Raw genomic sequence first — 12560 nt, 5'->3', positions numbered from 1 at the left:
CCCCCAGAAGTGACCTCAGGGGAAGCCCAGCCAGTGCACGCAGACAGCACAGCTACGCGGCAGACAGCGGGAGAAGTCACCGGAAGGCAGCAACTGATTTTGGAGCCTGGAGTGCAGTGTCCCAGCCAGCGAACCTTGACGCTGGGCTTTGGACTGGGAGTGGAGGAACTGACCACGGCTTCAGAGACAGCACAAGCACAGGCCGTGGGCCTGACCCTCGGGGGCAATCTCTACCCAGCTAGCGCACACAGTCAACACGCCCCTCGGGAGTCTCAGATAAAACAGTCATCCCAAGCAAGATAAGTAACTTTGTCTATATTCTGGCGTGCTACTCTCTCCTATTTATCTGAACCCTCCCCTCCCCTTCCCAGACTGCTTCATTAACATTGGAATTTCCTGAGCCAGAGAGTGAAGTGCGCTGTGGTTTCTCTTTCTTTCTTTGTTTTTTTTTTTTTTTTTTTTCGGTCTTTTCCTAACCCATTCTCCTGACCTGAGAGAAACAGCTACAAAAAACCCAGGGACCAAAAATCCTTCCCTAATTGGACTAAAAACACAGAACCAGCTCCAGCCAAACATATGTGATCCACAGTCTCGGGGCTCTCATCCCTACAGGGAACAAGGCGGCTATTATAATGCAAAGGCACTTCTGATAGGGATCTGACTGTAATTGTTTTAGCGGATTACTGGAAAGACAAGTTTCCCAGGTCTGATATCTCTGCCTATTCAACAGAGCCCTCACTGACCCACAACAGGGAACTGAGGGCTGAAGCTCCACCCAGACCACCTAGCCTCCTGCCTTAGGGGTCTAAGGAGGGTGACACCTACCAATCTGTAGAGGTACTTGCATTGGGGGCCTAAGGTACAGCTGCAGAGCTCACCCACCAAAGTGCTTTAGGAATAGAGACACGCCTACCTCACTGGCACTTGGGGGAAGCCTGTCAGCATTCTGCCCCCCCGGAGTGTGAAACCCTGCTGCTACTAGAATCTGGTGCACACAACTATCACCACTACTTCTCTAGGTGGGTAGGTGACAGTCTGCACCACACACTTGATGACCCCAAATCAGATTCTACTCAAGAATAGTGAATGGACTCTTAGGCTTATATATGTGGTAACAGCCCAGAAAGGCTGGTAGTAAGACATAAGTGATTCAAGGTCTCCAACAATCAAGACAGTGCAATCCAGTAGCCCATCTACATATATTGAAAGAAAACAAAACAAGATAAGGCTCAGTGAGCAAATACAAAATAAGTCACTACAATGTCTTAGAGATGGCTCGGAGACAGCAGTCGATATCAAACCACATGAAGAAGCAGACCATGATTGCTTCTACAACTCCCCAAATTAATGAATCAAAATCTTTCCCAGATGAAGATACAATCCTGGAATTACCAGATGCAGAATATAAAAAACTAATTTACAGAATGCTTCAAGACATCAGGGATGACCTCAGAAATGAAATAAGGCCATCTCCAGAAAAAGCCAAGGAACACACTGATAAAGCAGTGGAAGAAATCAAAAAGATTATTCAAGAACATAGTGGAAAAATTAATAAGCTACGAGAATCCATAGAGAGGCAGCATTCAGAAATCCAAAAGATTAACGGTAAAATTGCAGAATTGGACCACACAATAGGAAGTCAGAGGAGCAGACTTGAGCAATTGGAATGCAGAGTGGGGATCTGGAGGACAAGGGTATTGACACCAATATAGCTGAAAAAAAAATCAGATAAAAGAATTTTAAAAAATGAAGAAATCTTAACAGTCATGTGGGACTCTATCAAGAAGAATACCTTGCGTATGATTGGAGTTCCAGAACAGGGAGGGATAAGAGAAAATACAGAGAGAATAGTTGAAGATCTGTTGGCAGAAAACTTCCCTGACATCACGAAAGACGAAAGGATATCTATCCAAGATGTTCATCGAACCCCATTTAAGACGGATCCAAAAAGAAAATCACCAACAGATATTATCATCAAACTTGCCAAAACCAAAGATAAAGAGAAAATTTCAAAAGCAGACAGGGATAAAAGAAAGGTCTCCTACAAAGGAGAATCAATAAGAATAAGTTCAGACTACTCAGCAGAAACCATGCAGTCAAGAAGGCAATGGGATGACATCTATAGAGCACTGAAGGAGAAAAACTGCCAGCCAGGGATCATTTATCCAGCAAAACTCTCTCTCAAATCTGAAGGTGAAATTAAAACATTTACAGAGAACACAAGCTTAGAGAGTTTGCAAAAACCAAACCAAAGCTACAAGAAATACTAAAGAAAGTTGTTTGGTCAGAAAATCAATAACATCAGATAACCGCACAACACAAAGACACAGAACAGAACATCCTGATATCAACTCAAAGAAGGAAATCACTAAAACAAATTAAGATTAATTTTAAAAAGAAAAAAAAATGCTCAAAACAGGGAATCATTGAAGTCATTATGGAAAACATCACAATAATCAGAAAGAGGGACTAAATACAGGAGGCATAGAACTGTCACGTGGAGAGGAAAACAAGGCGATACAGGATGATACAAGTTAGGTTTTTACTTAGAAAAGTAGAGGCAAAAATTGAGGTAACCACAGAGTTCTAACAATTCCACAACTCAAAACAAAAACCAAGAAAAACATAACAACTCAGCAAACATAAATTCGACTACTATGAAAATGAGGAACACACAATTTACAAAGAAAAACGTCTCAGTACAAAAAAGTAAGTGGAAAATGAAATTGCGAACAACACACACAAAAAGGCATCAAAATGACAGCACTAAACACATTCTTATCTATAATTACACTGAATGTAAATGGGCTAAATGCACCAATAAAGAGACAGAGAGTCTCACACTGGATAAAGAAACACGATCCGTCTAGATGCTGCCTACAAGAGACACACCTTAGACTTAGAGACACGAACAAACTAAAACTCAAAGGCTATCAAGCGAACAATAATCAAAATAGAGCAGGAGTAGCAATATTAATTTCTGACAAAATAGACTTTGAAGTTCAATCCACCACAAAGAATAAAAGACACTACACAATGATTCAAGGGACAATTGACCAGGAAGATATAACCATATTAAATATTTATGACAGGGCTGCAAGATACATAAACCAAACTTTAACAGAACTGAAAAGTGAGATAGACACCTCCACAAGTATAGCAGGAGACTTCAACACACCACTTTCGGTGAAAGACAGGACATCCAGCAAGAAGCTCAATAGAGACACGGAAGACCTAACTGCTACCATCAACCAACTTGACCTCATAGACCTATACAGAACACTCCACCCGACAGCTGCAAAATATACTTTTTTTCCTAGTGCACATGGAACATACTCTGGAATAGATCACATATGAGATCATAAAACAAACTTTTGCAGAATCCAAAACATCGAAATAGTACAAAGCATCTTCTCAGACCACAAGGCCAGAAAAGTGGAAATCAGGAACAGAAAAATTAGGGAAAAGAAATCAAATACTTGGAAACTGAACAATACCCTGCTGAAAAAAGGCTGGGTTATAGAAGACATTAAGGAGGGAATAAAGAATGCATAGAATGCAACGAGAATGAAAACTTCCTATCAAAAACTCTGGGACACAGCAAAAGCAGTGCTCACAGGTCAATTGATATCAATAAATGCACACACACAAAAAGACGAAAGAAAGAGCCCAAATCAGAGAACTGTCCCTACCACTTGAACAAATAGAAAGTGAGCAACAAAACAATCCGTCAGGCACCAGAAGAAAACAAATCATAAAAATTAGAGCTGAACTACATAAATTAGAGAACAGAAAGACAATTGAAAGAGTTAACAAAGCCAAAAGCTGGTTCTTTGACAAAATTAACAAAATTGATAAACCATTGGCCAGACTGACTAAAGAAATACAGGAAAGGAAACAAATCACCTGAATAAGAGACGAGATGGGCCATATCACAACAGACCCAACTGAAATTAAAAGAATCCTATCAGATTATTACAAAAAATTGTACTCTAACAAATTTGCAAACCTAGAAGAAATGGATGAGTTCCTAGAAATACATTACCTACCTAAACTAAGACAATCAGAAGTAGAACAGCTAAATAGACCCATGACAAAAAAGAGATTGAAAAGGTAATCAAAAAACTCTCAACAAACAAAGAAAAAAAAGCCCTGGCCCGGATGGCTTCACTGCAGAGTTCTACCAAACTTTCAGAGAAGAGTTCACACCACTACTACTAAAGGTATCTCAAAGCATAGAAAATGACGGAATACTACCTGACTCATTCTATGAAGCCACCATATCCCTGCTACCAAAACCAGGTAAAGACACCAGAAAAAAGAAAATGACAGACCTATATCCCTTATGAATATAGATGCAAAAATCCTCAACAAAATTCTAGCCGATAGGAGGTGGGGCCACGATGGCTGACTAGGTAGAAGCTACCTCGGATCCCTCTTGCAACAAAGACTTGGAAAAACAAGTGAATCGATCACATACATGACAGTCTACAAACCCTGACCATCAAACACAGATCTAAAGAGTTGACCTGAGTGACAGAGACTGAGAACGAACAACCACGGGGAAGCAGCGACTGTTTTCGGAACCTGGAGCCAGCGTCCCGGTAAGGAAACCTTGGCGCCGGGCTTTGGACTGGGCGCAGGGAAGCTGAGCACGGCATCCTAAGACGGCACATACACGGGACGCAGCCCCAGCCCCCAGAAGTGACCTCAGGGGAAGCCAGCCAGTGCACGCAGACAGCACAGCTACGCGGCAGACAGCGGGAGAAGTCACCGGAAGGCAGCAACTGATTTTGGAGCCTGGAGTGCAGTGTCCCAGCCAGGGAACCTTGACGCTGGGCTTTGGACTGGGGGTGGAGGAACTGACCACGGCTTCATAGACAGCACAAGCACAGGCCGTGGGCCTGACCCTCGGGGGCAATCTCTACCCAGCCAGTGCACACAGTCAACACGCCCCTCGGGAGTCTCAGATAAAACAGTCATCCCAAGCAAGATAAGTAACTTTGTCTATATTCTGGCGTGCTACTCTCTCCTATTTATCTGAACCCTCCCCTCCCCTTCCCAGACTGCTTCGTTAACATTGGAATTTCCTGAGCCAGAAAGTGAAGTGCGCTGTGGTTTCTCTTTCTTTTTTTTTTTGGTCTTTTCCTAACCCATTCTCCTGGCCTGAGTGAAGCAGCTACAAAAAACCCAGGGACCAAAAATCCTTCCCTAATTGGACTAAAAACACAGAACCAGCTCCAGCCAAACATATGTGATCCACAGTCTCGGGGCTCTCATCCCTACAGGGAACAAGGTGGCTATTATAATGCAAAGGCACTTCTGATAGGGATCTGACTGTAATTGTTTTAGCGGATTACTGGAAAGACAAGTTTCCCAGGTCTGATATCTCTGCCTATTCAACAGAGCCCTCACTGACCCACAACAGGGACCTGAGGGCTGAAGCTCCACCCAGACCACCTAGCCTCCTGCCTTAGGGGTCTAAGGAGGGTGACACCTACCAATCTGTAGAGGTACTTGCATTGGGGGCCTAAGTTACAGCTGCAGAGCTCACCCACCAAAGTGCTTTAGGAATAGAGACACGTCTACCTCACTGGCACTTGGGGGAAGCCTGTCAGCATCCTGCCCCCCCCCCCGGAGTGTGAAACCCTGCTGCTACTAGAATCTGGTGCACACATCTATCACCACTACTTCTCTAGGTGGGTAGGTGACAGTCTGCACCACACACTTGATGACCCCAAATCAGATTCTACTCAAGAATAGTGAATGGACTCTTAGGTTTATATATGTGGTAACAGCCCAGAAAGGCTGGTAGTAAGACATAAGTGATTCAAGGGCTCCAACAATCAAGACAGTGCAATCCAGTAGCCCATCTACATATATTGAAAGAAAGCAAAACAACATAAGGCTCAGTGAGCAAATATAAAATAAGTCACTACAATGTCTTAGAGATGGCTCGGAGACAGCAGTCGATATCAAACCACATGAAGAAGCAGACCATGATTGCTTCTACAACTCCCCAAATTAATGAATCAAAATCTTTCCCAGATGAAGATACAATCTTGGAATTACCAGATGCAGAATATAAAAAACTAATTTACAGAATGCTTCAAGACATCAGGGATGACCTCAGAAATGAAATAAGGCAATCTCCAGAAAAAGCCAAGGAACACACTGATAAAGCAGTTGAAGAAATCAAAATGATTATTCAAGAACATAGTGGAAAAATTAATAAGCTACAAGAATCCATAGAGAGACAGCATTCAGAAATCCAAAAGATTAACGGTAAAATTGCAGAAGTGGACCACTCAATAGGAAGTCAGAGGAGCAGACTCGAGCAATTGGAATGCAGAGTGGGGCATCGGGAGGACAAGGGTATTGACACCAATATAGCTGAAAAAAAAAATCAGATCAAAGAATTTAAAAAAATGAAGAAAACTTAACAGTCATGTGGGACTCTATCAAGAAGAATACCTTCCGTATGATTGGAGTTCCAGAACAGGGAGGGATAAGAGAAAATACAGAGAGAATAGTTGAAGATCTGTTGGCAGAAAACTTCCCTGACATCACGAAAGACGAAAGGATATCTATCCAAGATGCTCATCGAACCCCGTTTAAGACTGATCCAAAAAGAAAATCACGAACAGATATTATCATCAAACTTGTCAAAACCAAAGATAAAGAGAAAATTTCAAAAGCAGACAGGGATAAAAGAAAGGTCTCCTACAAAGGAGAATCAATAAGAATAAGCTCAGACTACTCAGCAGAAACCATGCAGTCAAGAAGACAATGGGATGACATCTATAGAGCACTGAAGGAGAAAAACTGCCAGCCAGGGATCATTTATCCAGCAAAACTCTCTCTCAAATCTGAAGGTGAAATTAAAACATTTACAGAGAACACAAGCTTAGAGAGTTTGCCAAAACCAAACCAAAGCTACAAGAAGTACTAAAGAAAATTGTTTGGTCAGAAAATCAATAACATCAGATAACCACACAACACAAAGACACAGAACAGAACATCCTGATATCAACTCAAAGAAGGAAATCACAAAAACAAATTAAGATTAATTTTAAAAAGAAAAAAAAATGCTCAAAACAGGGAATCATTGAAGTCATTATGGAAAACATCACAATAATCAGAAAGAGGGACTAAATACAGGAGGCATAGAACTGTCACGTGGAGAGGAAAACAAGGCGATACAGGATGATAGAAGTTAGGTTTTTACTTAGAAAAATAGGGGCAAAAATTCAGGTAACCACAAAGAGTTCTAACAATTCCACAACTCAAAACAAAAACCAAGAAAAACATAACAACTCAGCAAACATAAATTCGACTACTATGAAAATGAGGAACACACAATTTACACAGAAAAACGTCTCAGTACAGAAAAGTAAGTGGAAAAATGAAATTGCGAACAACACACACAAAAAGGCATCAAAACGACAGCACTAAACACATTCTTATCTATAATTACACTGAATGTAAATGGGCTAAATGCACCAATAAAGAGACAGAGAGTCTCGCACTGGATAAAGAAACAGGATCCGTCTATATGCTGCCTACAAGAGACACACCTTAGACTTAGAGACACGAACAAACTAAAACTCAAAGGCTATCAAGTGAACAATAATCAAAATAGAGCAGGAGTAGCAATATTAATTTCTGACAAAATAGACTTTGAAGTTCAATCCACCACAAAGAATAAAAGACACTACACAATGATTCAAGGGACAATTGACCAGGAAGATATAACCATATTAAATATTTATGACAGGGCTGCAAGATACATAAACCAAACTTTAACAGAACTGAAAAGTGAGATAGACACCTCCACAAGTATAGCAGGAGACTTCAACACACCACTTTCGGTGAAAGACAGGACATCCAGCAAGAAGCTCAATAGAGACACGGAAGACCTAATTGCTACCATCAACCAACTTGACCTCATAGACCTATACAGAACACTCCACCCGACAGCTGCAAAATATACTTTTTTTCCTAGTGCACATGGAACATACTCTGGAATAGATCACATATGAGATCATAAAACAAACTTTTGCAGAATCCAAAACACCGAAATAGTACAAAGCATCTTCTCAGACCACAAGGCCAGAAAAGTGGAAATCAGGAACAGAAAAATTAGGGAAAAGAAATCAAATACTTGGAAACTGAACAATACCCTGCTGAAAAAAGGCTGGATTACAGAAGATATTAAGGAGGGAATAAAGAATTCATAGAATGCAACGAGAATGAAAACTTCCTATCAAAAACTCTGGGACACAGCAAAAGCAGTGCTCACAGGTCAATTGATATCAATAAATGCACACACACAAAAAGACGAAAGAAAGAGCCCAAATCAGAGAAGTGTCCCTACCACTTGAACAAATAGAAAGTGAGCAACAAAACAATCCATCAGGCACCAGAAGAAAACAAATCATAAAAATTAGAGCTGAACTACATAAATTAGAGAACAGAAAGACAATTGAAAGAGTTAACAAAGCCAAAAGCTGGTTCTTTGACAAAATTAACAAAATTGATAAACCATTGGCCAGACTGACTAAAGAAATACAGGAAAGGAAACAAATCACCTGAATAAGAGACGAGATGGGCCATATCACAACAGACCCAACTGAAATTAAAAGAATCCTATCAGATTATTACAAAAAATTGTACTCTAACAAATTTGCAAACCTAGAAGAAATGGATGAGTTCCTAGAAATACATTACCTACCTAAACTAAGACAATCAGAAGTAGAACAGCTAAATAGACCCATGACAAAAAAGAGATTGAAAAGGTAATCAAAAAACTCCCAACAAACAAAGAAAAAAAAGCCCTGGCCCGGATGGCTTCACTGCAGAGTTCTACCAAACTTTCAGAGAAGAGTTCACACCACTACTACTAAAGGTATCTCAAAGCATAGAAAATGACGGAATACTACCTGACTCATTCTATGAAGCCACCATATCCCTGATACCAAAACCAGGTAAAGACACCAGAAAAAAGAAAATGACAGACCTATATCCCTCATGAATATAGATGCAAAAATCCTCAACAAAATTCTAGCCGATAGGAGGTGGGGCCACGATGGCTGACTAGGTAGAAGCTACCTCGGATCCCTCTTGCAACAAAGACTTGGAAAAACAAGTGAATCGATCACATACATGACAGTCTACAAACCCTGACCATCAAACACAGATCTAAAGAGTTGACCTGAGTGACAGAGACTGAGAACGAACAACCACGGGGAAGCAGCGACTGTTTTCGGAACCTGGAGCCAGCGTCCCGGTAAGGAAACCTTGGCGCCGGGCTTTGGACTGGGCGCAGGGAAGCTGAGCACGGCATCCTAAGACGGCACATACACGGGACGCAGCCCCAGCCCCCAGAAGTGACCTCAGGGGAAGCCCAGCCAGTGCACGCAGACAGCACAGCTACGCGGCAGACAGCGGGAGAAGTCACCGGAAGGCAGCAACTGATTTTGGAGCCTGGAGTGCAGTGTCCCAGCCAGGGAACCTTGACGCTGGGCTTTGGACTGGGAGTGGAGGAACTGACCACGGCTTCAGAGACAGCACAAGCACAGGCCGTGGGCCTGACCCTCGGGGGCAATCTCTACCCAGCCAGTGCACACAGTCAACACGCCCCTCGGGAATCTCAGATAAAACAGTCATCCCAAGCAAGATAAGTAACTTTGTCTATATTCTGGCGTGCTACTCTCTCCTATTTATCTGAACCCTCCCCTCCCCTTCCCAGACTGCTTCATTAACATTGGAATTTCCTGAGCCAGAAAGTGAAGTGCGCTGTGGTTTCTCTTTCTTTTTTTTTTTGGTCTTTTCCTAACCCATTCTCCTGGCCTGAGTGAAGCAGCTAGAAAAAACCCAGGGACCAAAAATCCTTCCCTAATTGGACTAAAAACACAGAACCAGCTCCAGCCAAACATATGTGATCCACAGTCTCGGGGCTCTCATCCCTACAGGGAACAAGGTGGCTATTATAATGCAAAGGCACTTCTGATAGGGATCTGACTGTAATTGTTTTAGCGGATTACTGGAAAGACAAGTTTCCCAGGTCTGATATCTCTGCCTATTCAACAGAGCCCTCACTGACCCACAACAGGGACCTGAGGGCTGAAGCTCCACCCAGACCACCTAGCCTCCTGCCTTAGGGGTCTAAGGAGGGTGACACCTACCAATCTGTAGAGGTACTTGCATTGGGGGCCTAAGGTACAGCTGCAGAGCTCACCCACCAAAGTGCTTTAGGAATAGAGACACGTCTACCTCACTGGCACTTGGGGGAAGCCTGTCAGCATCCTGCCCCCCCCCCGGAGTGTGAAACCCTGCTGCTACTAGAATCTGGTGCACACATCTATCACCACTACTTCTCTAGGTGGGTAGGTGACAGTCTGCACCACACACTTGATGACCCCAAATCAGATTCTACTCAAGAATAGTGAATGGACTCTTAGGTTTATATATGTGGTAACAGCCCAGAAAGGCTGGTAGTAAGACATAAGTGATTCAAGGGCTCCAACAATCAAGACAGTGCAATCCAGTAGCCCATCTACATATATTGAAAGAAAGCAAAACAACATAAGGCTCAGTGAGCAAATATAAAATAAGTCACTACAATGTCTTAGAGATGGCTCGGAGACAGCAGTCGATATCAAACCACATGAAGAAGCAGACCATGATTGCTTCTACAACTCCCCAAATTAATGAATCAAAATCTTTCCCAGATGAAGATACAATCTTGGAATTACCAGATGCAGAATATAAAAAACTAATTTACAGAATGCTTCAAGACATCAGGGATGACCTCAGAAATGAAATAAGGCAATCTCCAGAAAAAGCCAAGGAACACACTGATAAAGCAGTTGAAGAAATCAAAATGATTATTCAAGAACATAGTGGAAAAATTAATAAGCTACAAGAATCCATAGAGAGACAGCATTCAGAAATCCAGAAGATTAACGGTAAAATTGCAGAAGTGGACCACTCAATAGGAAGTCAGAGGAGCAGACTCGAGCAATTGGAATGCAGAGTGGGGCATCGGGAGGACAAGGGTATTGACACCAATATAGCTGAAAAAAAAAATCAGATCAAAGAATTTAAAAAAATGAAGAAAACTTAACAGTCATGTGGGACTCTATCAAGAAGAATACCTTCCGTATGATTGGAGTTCCAGAACAGGGAGGGATAAGAGAAAATACAGAGAGAATAGTTGAAGATCTGTTGGCAGAAAACTTCCCTGACATCACGAAAGACGAAAGGATATCTATCCAAGATGCTCATCGAACCCCGTTTAAGACAGATCCAAAAAGAAAATCACGAACAGATATTATCATCAAACTTGTCAAAACCAAAGATAAAGAGAAAATTTCAAAAGCAGACAGGGATAAAAGAAAGGTCTCCTACAAAGGAGAATCAATAAGAATAAGTTCAGACTACTCAGCAGAAACCATGCAGTCAAGAAGGCAATGGGATGACATCTATAGAGCACTGAAGGAGAAAAACTGCCAGCCAGGGATCATTTATCCAGCAAAACTCTCTCTCAAATCTGAAGGTGAAATTAAAACATTTACAGAGAACACAAGCTTAGAGAGTTTGCAAAAACCAAACCAAAGCTACAAGAAATACTAAAGAAAGTTGTTTGGTCAGAAAATCAATAACATCAGATAACCACACAACACAAAGACACAGAACAGAACATCCTGATATCAACTCAAAGAAGGAAATCACAAAAACAAATTAAGATTAATTTTAAAAAGAAAAAAAAAATGCTCAAAACAGGGAATCATTGAAGTCATTATGGAAAACATCACAATAATCAGAAAGAGGGACTAAATACAGGAGGCATAGAACTGTCAGGTGGAGAGGAAAACAAGGCGATACAGGATGATACAAGTTAGGTTTTTACTTAGAAAAATAGGGGCAAAAATTGAGGTAACCACAAAGAGTTCTAACAATTCCACAACTCAAAACAAAAACCAAGAAAAACATAACAACTCAGCAAACATAAATTCGACTACTATGAAAATGAGGAACACACAATTTACAAAGAAAAACGTTTCAGTACAAAAAAGTAAGTGGAAAATGAAATTGCGAACAACACACACAAAAAGGCATCAAAATGACAGCACTAAACACATTCTTATCTATAATTACACTGAATGTAAATGGGCTAAATGCACCAATAAAGAGACAGAGAGTCTCACACTGGATAAAGAAACACGATCCGTCTAGATGCTGCCTACAAGAGACACACCTTAGACTTAGAGACACGAACAAACTAAAACTCAAAGGCTATCAAGCGAACAATAATCAAAATAGAGCAGGAGTAGCAATATTAATTTCTGACAAAATAGACTTTGAAGTTCAATCCACCACAAAGAATAAAAGACACTACACAATGATTCAAGGGACAATTGACCAGGAAGATATAACCATATTAAATATTTATGACAGGGCTGCAAGATACATAAACCAAACTTTAACAGAACTGAAAAGTGAGATAGACACCTCCACAAGTATAGCAGGAGACTTCAACACACCACTTTCGGTGA

Source organism: Loxodonta africana, chromosome X (genome assembly GCF_030014295.1).
Source record: "Loxodonta africana isolate mLoxAfr1 chromosome X, mLoxAfr1.hap2, whole genome shotgun sequence".
In the NCBI taxonomy this organism is placed as follows: Eukaryota; Metazoa; Chordata; class Mammalia; order Proboscidea; family Elephantidae; genus Loxodonta; species Loxodonta africana.
Note: the sequence above shows the minus strand (reverse complement) of the source record.